Source organism: Balaenoptera musculus, chromosome 15 (assembly GCF_009873245.2).
Source record: "Balaenoptera musculus isolate JJ_BM4_2016_0621 chromosome 15, mBalMus1.pri.v3, whole genome shotgun sequence".
Classification (NCBI taxonomy): Eukaryota; Metazoa; Chordata; class Mammalia; order Artiodactyla; family Balaenopteridae; genus Balaenoptera; species Balaenoptera musculus.
Genome location: NC_045799.1, coordinates 36032230 through 36045630, shown reverse-complemented (window position 1 = coordinate 36045630; position 13401 = coordinate 36032230). Strand labels below are relative to the sequence as shown.

The 13401-nt window shown below is 43.7% G+C and overlaps 1 protein-coding gene across 1 annotated transcript in view; it reads right to left on the bottom strand.

Moving 5' to 3' along the window:
• Window positions 1–4767, bottom strand: part of PLCB4 (phospholipase C beta 4) — a 415887-nt gene extending 411120 nt beyond the window's left edge. The window contains 1 exon segment of the mRNA XM_036826365.1: window positions 4651–4767. The gene's annotated coding sequence lies outside the window, so the exon portion shown is untranslated.
• Between the last annotated feature and the right edge of the window lie 8634 nt (window positions 4768–13401).

Here is a 13401-nt window from a genome sequence, read left to right as displayed (position 1 = left end):
CCGAAGGCCACAGCAACTTTACACTGTTGAAAGCAAACCCCAATTTACCGCCCCCTGCCGCCACCAGCTGCCTCCAAGAGGAAGCATCTCGAGAGCAGTGGTCCTTTAACTTGAGTGGGTCGCAGACCCCCTTTCAATGTGATGAATCCTACAGACCCTTCTCAGCAAAATATTTTGAAATGTATAAAATTAAGTCCAGAAGAAACCAATTATATTGAAATATACTTACCAAAAAAAAAATTTTAAGGCACACATAGTAATGTACGTGCTTCTTTTTTCAACCCATTAAATGCCGAGACTCATCAGTGACTCTAATATCTGCCCTAATTGTCATTTGGAAGTAAGTGAAAATAAAGATGTATTTGCCAGCTAGATGGACCTACCAAATGCCATCATTAGGCCATTAGAGGGTGGTCCTGAGGTGAAGAGCTCCTTTCCTGGGGAAGACAGCAAAGATGTCAAGCGTAAATCTAGTTGTCTGTGCTCTCTTCTCTCTGGACGAGCTGCTTATAATTAGTTCCTTCAAGTTACTGCCTTCCTCCTGTTCTGAGGAAATGGCTACTTCATTCATATCAGGGAGCCAACCACCTCCTCTAATTGTTCAGGAAGAGAAGAGTGCCATAAGAAGGGCACTGTATCTTAAAGCAATGATTTGACTGCCCCCAGGGTGGCTCGGTGGCCAGAGGTGGAATTTCCCAGCCCTCTGCACACCAAAGGATTAGGGGACAAGGGCCCTAAAGGAGACTCCTGGTCAAGGGGATAAGATAACACTATCTTGCAGTCACATGGTATGCGACCTTCTCACTGAAGGTTTTCTAGGTAGTAGGCAAAGGGGTGTGCAGAGAAAAACCGTCTTCTGATTTATGTCCCTTTCATCTATTTTTGATTCCGCAAAGAAAAGGAAAGTAGATGGAGTTCACACAGAGAAAACAAAACCTCTGCTGGCCTTTCATCCTCTTGAACATAAGGATCTCCCAGTGACTCTGGGGTGATTTTTAAAAGCAGGCTTCATGCCAGTAAGGACAATGCAAACTCATCTATTTGGTGATGCATTTTCACCCAGCTCTCCTTCCCCAGGGGTGAAGTAAACCCATTTATAAATCTGGTGAGCTAAAGAGTCCCAGCCTATGAATGCGCAAAAACTTATCTCTTTCTAAGGCATAACTAGATAAGTAATATTACACCTTGAGGAAGTATTTCTACTTCCAAGGAGGAGGCTTGATCAAAAGAAAAACTATGAAACAGAAAAGCAAATATTGAGGAATGAAAGAATGACCTACACAGGGTTATTATAGTTCCTAAATATTACAGAGAAATAGAAAAGTGCAGAATGGACAGTACTGAGAATTACTGAGTGTCCTCACAGATAGTAAAACCACAGAAACTCAGCGATGAAGAGCTGCATTGATTTCCTGATAGGTGGGTAAGTCTTTTTGGCCGGCACTAATAAGACCCACAAGTTCACATTACATGGTGAACAGCAACTATTTTAGAAACTTCAGTCTGGACATGAAATATAGTAACTGTGGTCATTAAAGCATCTCCATTAGTCCTTGACCTCATTCTGCATATCAAACACACAAGTTCTTGGTTTTACAGGACTCACTGTGATAGATGGCTTATTAAAGACCTGGGTCCTTCGTGCTAATAAACACGCTGTTTCATCCTTACTTTACGAGTGGTCAAAAACGACGAAAATTCAGTCATGGTCTGCAAAATAACTTTAAGTTTCAAAGAATATTTTTACCTCCCCCAAAATACTTGAGCTCACTATTAAAGACATTTGTGGAGAACATAAGAAATACATAACTCTTCTTTCCTGTGACTATATTACATAAGGGCTGTGATCCACAAAGATCAAATTTATTCTCAACACAAGGTTTTTAAAGTAAAAAATAAACTCGGCAGCTAATTACTAATGTATTTTTTAAAAAAATAATCCACAGAAATAATTGATAGAATGAAGGAATTAGATAATTTAAGTTTGCCAGCTACATCTGAAAGTTTGGGGAAAAAAATGCAGACACAAAATCCAGAAGCAGACTTATCTATCACATCTTTTCGCGAATTGGCATGCCAACTGATGGGTTCAAGGAAAACAACACAACAGCACTAAAGCTCAATTTTACCTCAATTTTAACTTGGAAGATGGGTTATGGCTGAATATTAGGCAAGCCTTAGACATCATTTCAATTCTTAACAAATCAAACCCCAAAGTGAATTTACTAGTATCCTAGGAAAATACCATGTTCATTTGGATTGCCAAATATAACTGTCCCACGTTGCCAAAATCAGCAGTACGCATTAATCTAAAGATGTTGGATTTGTTCTTAAGAAAGACAAAATAGCAGGGACAAAAGCACTGGCTAAGTCTCTGCTGGGGATGAAATATTTCAAAGAGGTGATACAGATTTAAAAATCCATTTCTGCAAAACCATTCTGGTAACCCTTAACACTTTTTAAACTTCCCTATTTCACTATCTCATTAGGCAAAAACACACCTCCTCAAGATTCCAGGGCGTAGAAGTAGTTTAACATCAATCACATTTTTCAGGCACACCAATTTTAAACTTGCAAAAGAGTATTTTAGAACAAATCTCTCTGTGTGGGTGTACATTTGTAAAATAAAGGTAGCATTATCCCAACACATATCAATGTGTACCCAGTGATCAAATGGAGTCTTAGAAATTCTGTTTTGACAGTTACGTGTAGAAGAGCATTTTCACCAGCGATTAATTCAGAGCTAGGTAGTGATATCAAAGCTAAATCAAAACTAACTTGGGATGGTTGAATAATATTATAGTTGGAGGAAAGTGTAATCAGTAATCTAATATGGGCTACCGTAGATGTGTTATAATAAGTTACACTCAAAGGGTTACTAGTTATGGCAGCAAAGTCTCCTGTTCATAAAAATGCCAATAAAAAATGTTATTCTGCCTAAATAGTGAATTTTTATGAAAACAGGTGTTCTTTCAAGATGGCCATCATTTATTAAACTTCAAAAGGAAGATGACATAATAGATAAAAACACCAGCTGAAAAATATGCAAGACTGTCCTATCAAAACACAGCACTCTAGATTACATAACACGGATAATGGCAGATTAAATCACATGCCCCTGCCCAGCTAAATTTTTATTCTTCTGCATGATTCTAATAACTTAGGCCACTGAAGTTTGAAGAACACAAAATATTAGGTTCTTGGTTCAAGCATGTATTTTTGAAACCAAGAATCTTGAAAAAACAAAAAGGATAAAGTTAAAATTTTACACACACACACGTGTTTTTTTCTGAAGAATACAGTTCCTCAGACACCTTATTAACCTTGTAGATAGACTGCACAGATAAAGTCACTAGTTGCTTTTACTGGTCAGTCTACTTTATGAACCTGATTTCTCTTCAAAGGGGAAATAACTCTATTTTAGATGTTATATAGCTAAAGTTTGAATGACATTATTGCCAACGAAACAGAATTATTAAACAGCTATCTCCACACACTCATAACTTAATTTACAGGCCACCACGTATCACATTTACGGTAAAAATGGTGACCTTCCATGGACGTTTTGGCCAGAATTAAATTTCAAACATGTGCTTTAGAACAATAGGTAGAATCACCTAAAGAGTCATAAAGAAAAAAAAAAAAAAAGACAGAGGGTCATCTCCCAAACACATGCACATTTATGAAACTATAATGTGCATTTGCATTTTTCTCTAGAAAAAAAATGCTAGTTTTATGATTCTAGATAAAGTTGCACTGAGACACACTGGGAAATTGAAGAACTCCGTATTTCCATACTTCTGTAACAGTACTACCTACAAAGTCTACAGTCAGAAGTATTGTACTATGTAGACAGGGTCTAATTAGTTAAGGAAAAGGCAACTTCAAAATTCTGAAAATAAGACAACCTTTAGTCTCCATCATTTGTATGCTCTTAGGAGGCTGGAACACTGCCCCCAAAGAGTGCCGGCCTGTCAGTGTTGTCTTAAGTGGAAATGGTCAATCATTTCTATTATTTCCCCAAAAGAGGTAAGAAGAGTCACACGCATACACATTTACATGCGTTGCACGGTGCCAACTATTTCCAACCAAAATAATCATATTCACGTCGAGCCGAGCTATTTCTAGCCAGAAGCGGCGAACGTCTGGACTGAGTCTAAGGAAACCCAGCGGGCGATGACTACAGGGGAAGGGGGTGGCGGCGGGGACCCCCGCCTCCCGCGCGCGCCGGGCGCCTGGCACCGGCACCTGCACCGGCTCCGGGGCTGGGCATCTGGGTGCGCGCGCGCGCGGGCGCGCGTCCGGGACGCACCCGCCGGGAGCAAACAAGCCCAGCGGGCCCGGGCGGGCCGGAGCATCCTCGGGCGGGACCCGGAAAGCCTTCTCCTACCTGTCACTTCGCCTGGAGCTGCTGCCGCGGATGCGGCCACGGCCGCCGCCTGGAGACCCAGTGGGTGCGCGCGCGACTGTGCGCGCGCGTGTGTGTGTGAGCTCTTGTTTGCGGTGCGGCTCACTAACTGCTCCCGGCGCCACCAACCCCCTCCCCCCAGAAAGCGCCGGCCGCCGAGCCCCCTCCTGGCGCGCGGACCCGCCCCCCGCCCCGCCCCCGCCCCGCCCCCGCCCCCTGCCTCCAGGGCGCTAGGTTCTCACCTCAGCCCCCGGCGGGGGTCTCCGCGGGCGCGCCTTGGACAAGCAGCGGGGCACCGCCGGCCCGCTGCGCCCGCCCGCCCGCCGGACTCGGCGTGTCCCGGCTCCGGGCCTCGCGGCCGGCCGCTCCCTCCTTCCCAGCCCCCGAGTCTCCCTCCTCGTTCTCGCCTCCCGGCTCTGGAGCCCGAGCTGTCGCCTCGCAGCCCCAACCTGCCCGGGCTACGGAGCATGCCCAGTGCGGCGCGCCCGGCCGGGCTGGGGGTGGGCAGGGGCCGGGCCGGCCGCGAACCAGCGGGGCGGGGAGGGGGCGCCAGGGGTGGCGGCCGGGCTGGGTGGAGGGCTGCGCCGGGAAATGGTAGGTGGGGCGCCCGGGGAAGCCGCCCCGCAGCGCGCTCCTCGGGGGTCTCTCCGGCCGCCCCCTGGGGTCCCGGCGCCCCCGCGCGTGGCCCGCGCCTGGGGTCGGAGGACGCACAGCGTGGCGCCTCGCGAGCAGCACCTGTAAGGAGTGGGGGACACCCCCCCTCCGATGCGAGACGCTCAGCCGGCTGTGGGCCCTGGGGCGAGGGTGGGGGATAAAGAGTGGAGAGGGGTCAGGACTGGCGAAAGCTGACAACCCAAAGCCTTTGGTGGGGGTGGGGTGTTTATTAGTTTATATTTTGTTTAATAAACACATAAAGCGCTTACAGTGCTTCAGGCACTGTCATAAACGCTTTTTATTCCTTTAATCCTTAAAACAGTCTTCCAAAGCAGGTACTACTATCTCCCCCCTCCAGCCCCGGAGGCTTAAACTGAGCCACAGAAAGATTAAGTGGTTCCAAAAAGTCTTCCCCCATGTGCAACCTAAGAGACGCAAACCCCCCAGACTTTGGTCCCTGGGATGCTGGGGCGCAGCTCCAGCCAGTTTTCGGCCCTAACTCGCCCCCAGGTGACTCCGAGTCACCCACGCATTTAGACCCTAATGGTGTTCCCTTTAGCATCACCCTTTGTGTGGACCCTCATAACGTGAGGCTCGAGGACTCCCTCCAGGGAGGGGTCCCTCCTCCCCGAAGCCACTCCGCCTCCTCCTCCGGGCCGGCGGCCACCAAAACCCGGAGACGTGGCACCTGCGCATTGGGGACTGGGGCCACGCTAGCAGCTGAACTGGGCATGCTCAGCCACAGGAGCTGGTCCGGCTGGCCAGGAGGAAAGAGCGAGCCTGGCCGCTACTGAGCGGTGGGGAGTGGAGGGGGGAAGTGGGCTCAAACAATAGCCAGGCCCCGAGGACTAGAGGCAGATGTAGATGCAAAAGGCTCATTCTCCTGACACATCCTGGCCTTTTTCAGGCAGAGCAAAGAGGAGGGTGATCAAAAGTTTACCAACTGGGCATCCTTCAGTGGGAGGGGGCTGAGGGCCCGCTGACAACTCCTCAGCTAAATCGCTAAACTGCAATCTTCACTGACCCCTAAGAAAAGCTGGAAGCCACCGAGCCTTTTGAAGAAGCCAGGAAAAATAGCCTGGACTGAGTTTCCCTGCAAGATCCCAGGGAAAAGCTGTGGGGCTCTTCTCTGTTGGAGTCTTCAAGATGTGGTGATCTTGAGTGATGACAGGGTACTATGACCGCTCTCCTCAAACTGTAATGTGCACACAACTCACCTGGAGATCTTGTTAAAGTGCGGATTTTGATTCAGCAGGTCTGGGGTGGGACCTGAGATTCTGCATTTCTGACAAGCTCGAGTGCCATGCATCAGCATGGTCCTCAGATCAGACTTTGAGGTTGGGTCAGTATTTTAGGCCTGTTCTCTATTTTATATTTAACTAACGTTTAGAAGGGCTAAGCAGTTTGCCCCAGCCAACTGCTCACACAGCCAATAAGTAATGTAGCTAGTTTCGAACCCAGTTCTGGAGGACTTCCTGTGTAAGTTCCTGTATTCTCTGCATACCACCCGTAGACAGATGAGCTAGAAGCCGTCGTCTATGGCTCTTGACTGTTTTAACGGTGGAACTTAATTTAGTACATAGTACTTCCAAATATAGTATATCAGTTAGCCCTTGCTGTGTAAAAACTACACCAAACTTAGTGGCCTAAAGCAACAACTATTCGTGCAATCAGCAGAGCAGTTGTCTGCTGTTTTCTGCTGGCTCCACTCATGCAGATGGACATGTGGAGTTTGGATCCTCATCCCGATGGCTAGGATGACAGGGTGTTTTCTCCATATGGCTTTTTTATATGGTGAGCTCCTGGCTCCCAAGAGCAAAGGAAGGCAAGCCCTAGTTTAAAACAGCATTTCATACCTCCGTTTGCTAATGTCCTATTGACCAAAGAAAGCCACGTGGTCATGTCCAGACTCAAAGTATGGAGAAATAGTGAACTTCAATTTCTGATGGGAGGAGAACAAAATAGAGAGGTTTTATTTTTTGGTGTTTGGTTTTTTTTTCCCCAATCTACTACATACACCATCTTCCATAAAAGTAACACCCCTGCCGTAGGGTTCACTCAGAGTGTTATAGATTAAGCCTATCTTTAGTTTTACATATTGGTAAACCAAATCACAGCAGTCATTTTCTGTTTTGCTAGGTCTTTAATATTGAGTTTATTAAGGAATCTCAATTTAGAGGGTTTAAATAGTTAAATGTTATTTTGAAGTACAAAGTTCAATTCGATTCTTTTGAAGTTGTCTTTTCTTCCCTTTAATAACATTTCAGACAGTCATTCACTCAACAAACATTTTTGAAACCTTTTATGTGCCAGGCTCTTTTTTTTTGCCCAGGATACTGAGATAAACAAAAGAGACAAAATCATTGCCCCTATCAAGCTAGATATTATAAGCGGAGACAAACAATAAATAGCATATTAAAAGTGTATGCCATCAAGTAGTGCTGAGAACTATGACAGAAAGGAAAAGCAAAAGGATTTTTGAGGTGGGACGGGGGACTGCTGTTTTAGACAGGGATCAGGGACGGCCTCTCTGAGGACACAGCATTTGAGCAGAGATGGGAATAAAGAGAGAGATGTGCATATCTGGGGAACAGTGTTTCCAGCAGAGGGAACAGCAAAAGCCCTGAGACACGAATGTATTCGGCATGCTCAAGAAACAGAAAAGAGGCCAGACTGGCAGAGCGAGGCACAGAGTGGGTGGAATTGGGGTCTCAGAGGCAGCAGGGAACCAGACCGTGGAAGGCCATAGAAAGGACTTTAGGCTTTAGTCTAAGTGTGATGGAAGGCCATTGGAAGGTGTAGAGCAGAGTGGGGACGTGATCTGGTTGACAGTATAGAGAGCTTGCATTGAGAATGCCCATGGGGACAAGAGTACAAAAAGGGAGCCCATTAAAAGGACACAGCAGTGGTTCTACATGGGCAGATTTTATCATTTTCAGTTCTAAAACTTAGACTTTTAAATCTTCAACCTCAGACTCGACTTAAATCCAGTCTAGTCCCCATTGCGGGCTCTAGCTGGATCCTTTACTCCTTGAAGTGGAAGGCTGGTGGCACAGGATCTAGCCCTTAAACACTTTCTCTCCTGCCTCTTGCCCTTGCCACCTGACCTTCAAGGCCTAGTTCCTCCAGCGTGTTGGGCAGGAAAGAGGAAGGAAAGGGATGAGTGTCTATCCTTGTGGCCATCGTGGTCCTTGCTTGGCTCACTGTGGCTGCTTCTCTGGCTAAGAGACCAGTGACACTGGGGCAGGTGTCCCCAGAGCCAGCTTTCTGCTGTGGAGGACATAGTGAGGCCCTTGGAGGGTCCTTCTGGGCCTCCCACAAGTCCCCTCCCTCTAGCTCTGCTCCTTTTATTCCAAGCCCCATGGTTCTCTCCATGGCAGTTGAGCCCAGTGTATCTTACTGCTGGGGCTCACATGCCAGGCAGGCCACCGTAGGGTGGGGCAGCCACAGGAAAGTTAGCCCAGCAGCCTTGCCACAGTGTCCACTGGAAGTACAGAGAAACTAGAGAAAATTGCCCATCCCGGCCAGGCTAAAAAGTTGGTAGGGAAGGAGGCAGATAAGATGGAGCTATTTCTGTCACAAGGGGATGCCTAGACCCAGTTCTTTCTCAAGAATGTGGATCCCGGAACATGTCTTTGTACTTAACAGGCTCTAGTTTTCAGTTCTGGGGCAACATCTTGTTACGAGAATTAACATTCATCACAAGAAAGGCCAAAGCAAAACATCAGTGCAACCAGTTCCTTATTTCGATTTTTATAAAACCTATGTGCTATTGTTGCTTTATATGAAACAACATATAGAGGATATGAGAAAATGAGGACCTTTAAGTTAATAGTCACACCTGTGTTTGCAAAAGATCACATTGCATTCTTTCTAGAGAAAGGGCAGTACATCTCTTGTCCTGATTTAAAGTAGTACATTAATCGCAGCTTCCACCTAGCCCTTTACATGCGGTCTTTGGAAATGAGAAAATCACCACTGGCCCATTTGTCCAGTTTGCCTTAATTAAGGACATAATCTTTGAAAAGTGGGCAGCGCACAAAACAACCTGACATGGGCTGTCTCTGCCCCAGGGTGTCTCCTCCCTAACCTTGTGTGTCTTGTTCCACTAAAACTTTTTTAGGGGCACTGAGAACCAAAAAGAATGATAATCAAGAAGATTGCCTAAGGATTCAGTTTATGTAGAATACAATGGCAGTTGGAAAAAAAAAAAATTAAACTTTCTGTTAAATTAATGTTTTAAACTTTTTAAAAATTAATTAATTAACTTATTTATTTTTGCCGGCATTGGGTCTTCCTGGCTGCGTGTGGGCTTTCTCTAGTTGTGGCGAGTAAGGCTACTTTTTATTGCAGTGTGCAGGCTTCTCATTGTGGTGGCTTTTGTTGCAGATCACGGGCTCTAGGTGTGCGGGCTTCAGTAGTTGCAGCACGTGGGCTCAGTAGTTGTGGCTCGCGGGCTCTAGAGCGCAGGCTCAGTAGTTGTGGTGCACGGGCTTAGTTGCTCTGCAGCATGTGGGATCTTCCTGGACCAGGGTTCAAACCCGTGTCCCCTGCATTGGCAGGCGGATTCTTAACCACTGCACCACCAGGGAAGTCCCAAATCAATTGATTGGAGTGTAAAGGGAAGATAGGAAGAAAAGTAGAGAAGAGCGTTTAATTCCATTCCAAACAACTTGACTTGAGAATAGAATTTTCCATGTGTGATCTAGTCTTAGAATTTGACTAGAATGTAGAGGTTCAAACCCACTGTGTGATGATGATGGTAGTGATGATGGTGATGATGATGCTGATAATTGTTTTTATGGAAGTATAAAATACCCAATAAAGCATGAAAATCTTAAATGAGGGACTTCCCTGGTGTTCCAGTGGTTAAGAATCTGCCTTGCAATGCAGGGGACACAGGTTCGATCCCTGGTCGGAGAACTAAGATCCCACATGCCGCGGGGCAACTAAGCCCACGCGCCACAACTAAAGAGCCTGCGTGCTTCAACTACAGAGCCCACACGCTCTGGAGCCTGCACGCGACAACTAGAGAGAAGCCCACGCACCACAACGAAGAGCCCACACGTTGCAAAGAACCCCGCGTGCTGCAACAGAGGCCCAACACAGCCAATAAATAAATAAATATATACATATTATATATTATATATATTTATATATTATATATATTATATATATATTATATATTATAAATATATATATATATATTCTTTTTTTAAAAGTCTTAAATGAGAGCTTGAGGAATTTTCACTTAGATAAATAACTATATGACCACCACCTGGATCAACATTTTCAGTACCCCAAAAAGTTCCTTCATACTCCCTCCCAGCCAGTACCACACACACGCACACACACCACCACCATCACCACCACCACCATCATCACCACCACAGGTACTAATCCCTATTCTAACACCATAGAATTGTCTTCTTTGTTTTTGAACTTCATATAAATGGAATCATGCAGAATGTACTCTTCTGCCTGGCTTCTTTTGATAATTATTATGTCATAATTATTATGTCTGTGAGATTCATCCACGTTGCAGCTTGTACCTATAGTTTATTCCTTTTTATTGTTGCATTGTACATCCTTGTATGAATGTATCAAAATGTATTTATCCGATCTATTGTGATGGTAAAACTTTACAGGGATTTTTTTAAAAGTGTACTTGAAGATCCTTGAAAGCCCATCCTACACTCTCATCCCACTTCCTTGGGTATTCCCTATTACTAGGACAATAGTATACTAAGTACTCCATATTTAATGGATTATTTTGTGAAAATAAAGGTTATTTTGTGTCATGGTAAAGTGAATTCCTCAGTGTTTTATGCAAAACTGCAAATAAAATTATGAAATATTTCTGGATAAAAAAGGGTTTTTCCCAAGTAAGTCAAAGGACAATTAAATTCTTTTTTTCTGATGCCAAAACATTTGTAAACTTTTTCTTGAAGTGTAGGGAATATGTGCTGTTAGATTTAAATTAGAAAGCTTCAAATATGGATGTCAGCATTTAACCTATGGGATATGGTTTATAAATGAGTGCACTTGTTCCCACCTACCTGATGTTTATGGCAAGATTACATAAAATGAAATGAGAGCGTATGGAAAATATACACACCACTTAATGAGGCTGCTAAACCGCTGGCCTAATTGCATGGTTTTATGTTTCTCTCCATTCTTTCAATGTTAACAAATCAGCTTTTTTAAAAAATACAGTGATTTGTTCCTACCATCTCTTATGCAGCAACAAGATTAGAAAAATACATTAACTTACAATATAAATATCAATTGCACATTCAACAAGGCTCAATGTTCTTTTCTTTCCTTCACTGACTCCATGTGGTTGGAATCACAACAAAAGCACAATTCAGTTAAATTGATTGTTCCTCCATGTCTCAGGAAGACCAAAATTTTCACCCACATGAAAAAATAAATTTCTTTGATCTCCCTCTTTTAGTCATTTTTGCCATTGTGGTTCATGCTAGCCAAGATAAAAACAATGGATTTTTACAACTTTCCACCCAGAAGTGATTTAGAGGATCATGTGATCCAATCACTTCAACTAATGGATGAACATTTTAAATCTCAGAGAGGCTCTTGTGACTTGCTCAGGTCGATGGCATACCGGGACCCCAACCTCTGTGTCCTGTCTGCTAACATGTCGTTGCCCCAGCTGAATCACTGGGTTGGGTCCCATGTTGAGGGACAGGACAGGGTGATCTGTCCATGATGGGAGGGTGCTGCAAAGGGAAGGGTGAATAACTGAGGCCATCATAGCCATCTGCCACACTGCTTCACATTCTTTGAGGGTAGGGAGCATTTCTTATCTAACTTCTAATCCTCAAGGCTCAGCATGGTGCTTGGAACACAGTGAGGTAGTAATAAATGTTTGCTGAACTAAAAATGAATGGCCCTGCAAGCCACCGAGTGGCTGGAACCAGAACCAGTGAGTCATTTTTTACTTCTTTTGCAACCTCACATTACACCTCAAGCGGTCACTAAGTAATATTGATTGACTCTGTTTTATAAATATCTCTTAAATCATTCTTCTTTCTATTCAAGACTCAGCTTCTCTAACCCCTCCAGGAGGAATTAAGCTTCTTATGTTTCCCCAAAGCACCTTGTACATTTCTATTTTATAGCACTTGCCTCATTGTTTACAGTTATCTGTTTGTCTGTTTCACCTTAAAGGAGTGTGAAACTCCTGAGGGCAAAAATCAGGATTCCAACTCTTTTTCTTGCAAAAGAAATAGCAGTATATATTTTTAAAATAGGTAATACAGGCACAAGATACAAAATTCAAAAGTAAGGACTACTTCCCACCCACAAGGCTTCAAGTACCAGGAGGAAATCATATTCCTGTGCCTATGAGTCTTTACCATACCAACTTATATACATGTATTCTTTCTACTTCTTACACACTATACTGCTTTTTAAATTTAGTCTATTTTGGAAATGATATACACACTTGTAGAGCAGCCTTAATCTTTTTAATGATTTCATATCATTCCATTGTATGGATGTGCCATAATTTATATCAGTACAGTTAATTACTAGTCCTTGCTGTAAGCAATGTTGAAAGTAATGTTTTCACTTCTTCCCCATTCCTCTTCCTCCTCTTCACCACCCAAAATTTAGTTACTTATGTTATTTTGTTTGTGTTTATGTTTGTAGCTTTAAATATATCTTCACTTCTGTTACTTGCTTTATTGGTCTATAATAATATCTTTGACACTGGCTGTAAAGATTATCTGTATATTTATACTACTTTCCACCTTTTCTCCTTCTTCCTTTCCTGAATGTTGCTTATATTATTCCTACATTTTCAGGGTTTGGTTGGCATTTGATTTAGTCTTACTCTTATGATTAAATGGATTCCCTCGTAGTCCATTTGCTCTATTTTCTCCATTTAAAACTTGGTTTGCTGAAATTTGTCCTCTAGTATCTTTTAAACGGATTGTGGGATTCATAGTTCCTAATGATTGAATGTCAAGATGTCTGTTTGTTCACTGTATACTTGAATGATTGATTGGCTTTACCTTGGTTTACCTTGTCTTTCCTTCAGGACCTTATAGGACTTGCTTCTAGTATCTAATGTTGCTGTGACAAAGTCTGAGGCCAGCCTAATGTTTTCCCCCTGAAAGGTGATTAATTTATGTATCCACATCCACAAAGAATTCTTTCTTTATCTTTCAAGTAAAATAATCCTACTAGAATATTTTTGCATCAGTGGTAATATTTAGTGGTGAGAGATGGCATGCCTTTTTAAGCTTTAGATTCAAAGTTACAATGTCTGGAACATTTTCTTGGGTATCCTTAAATATTTTATGTTCTATTAT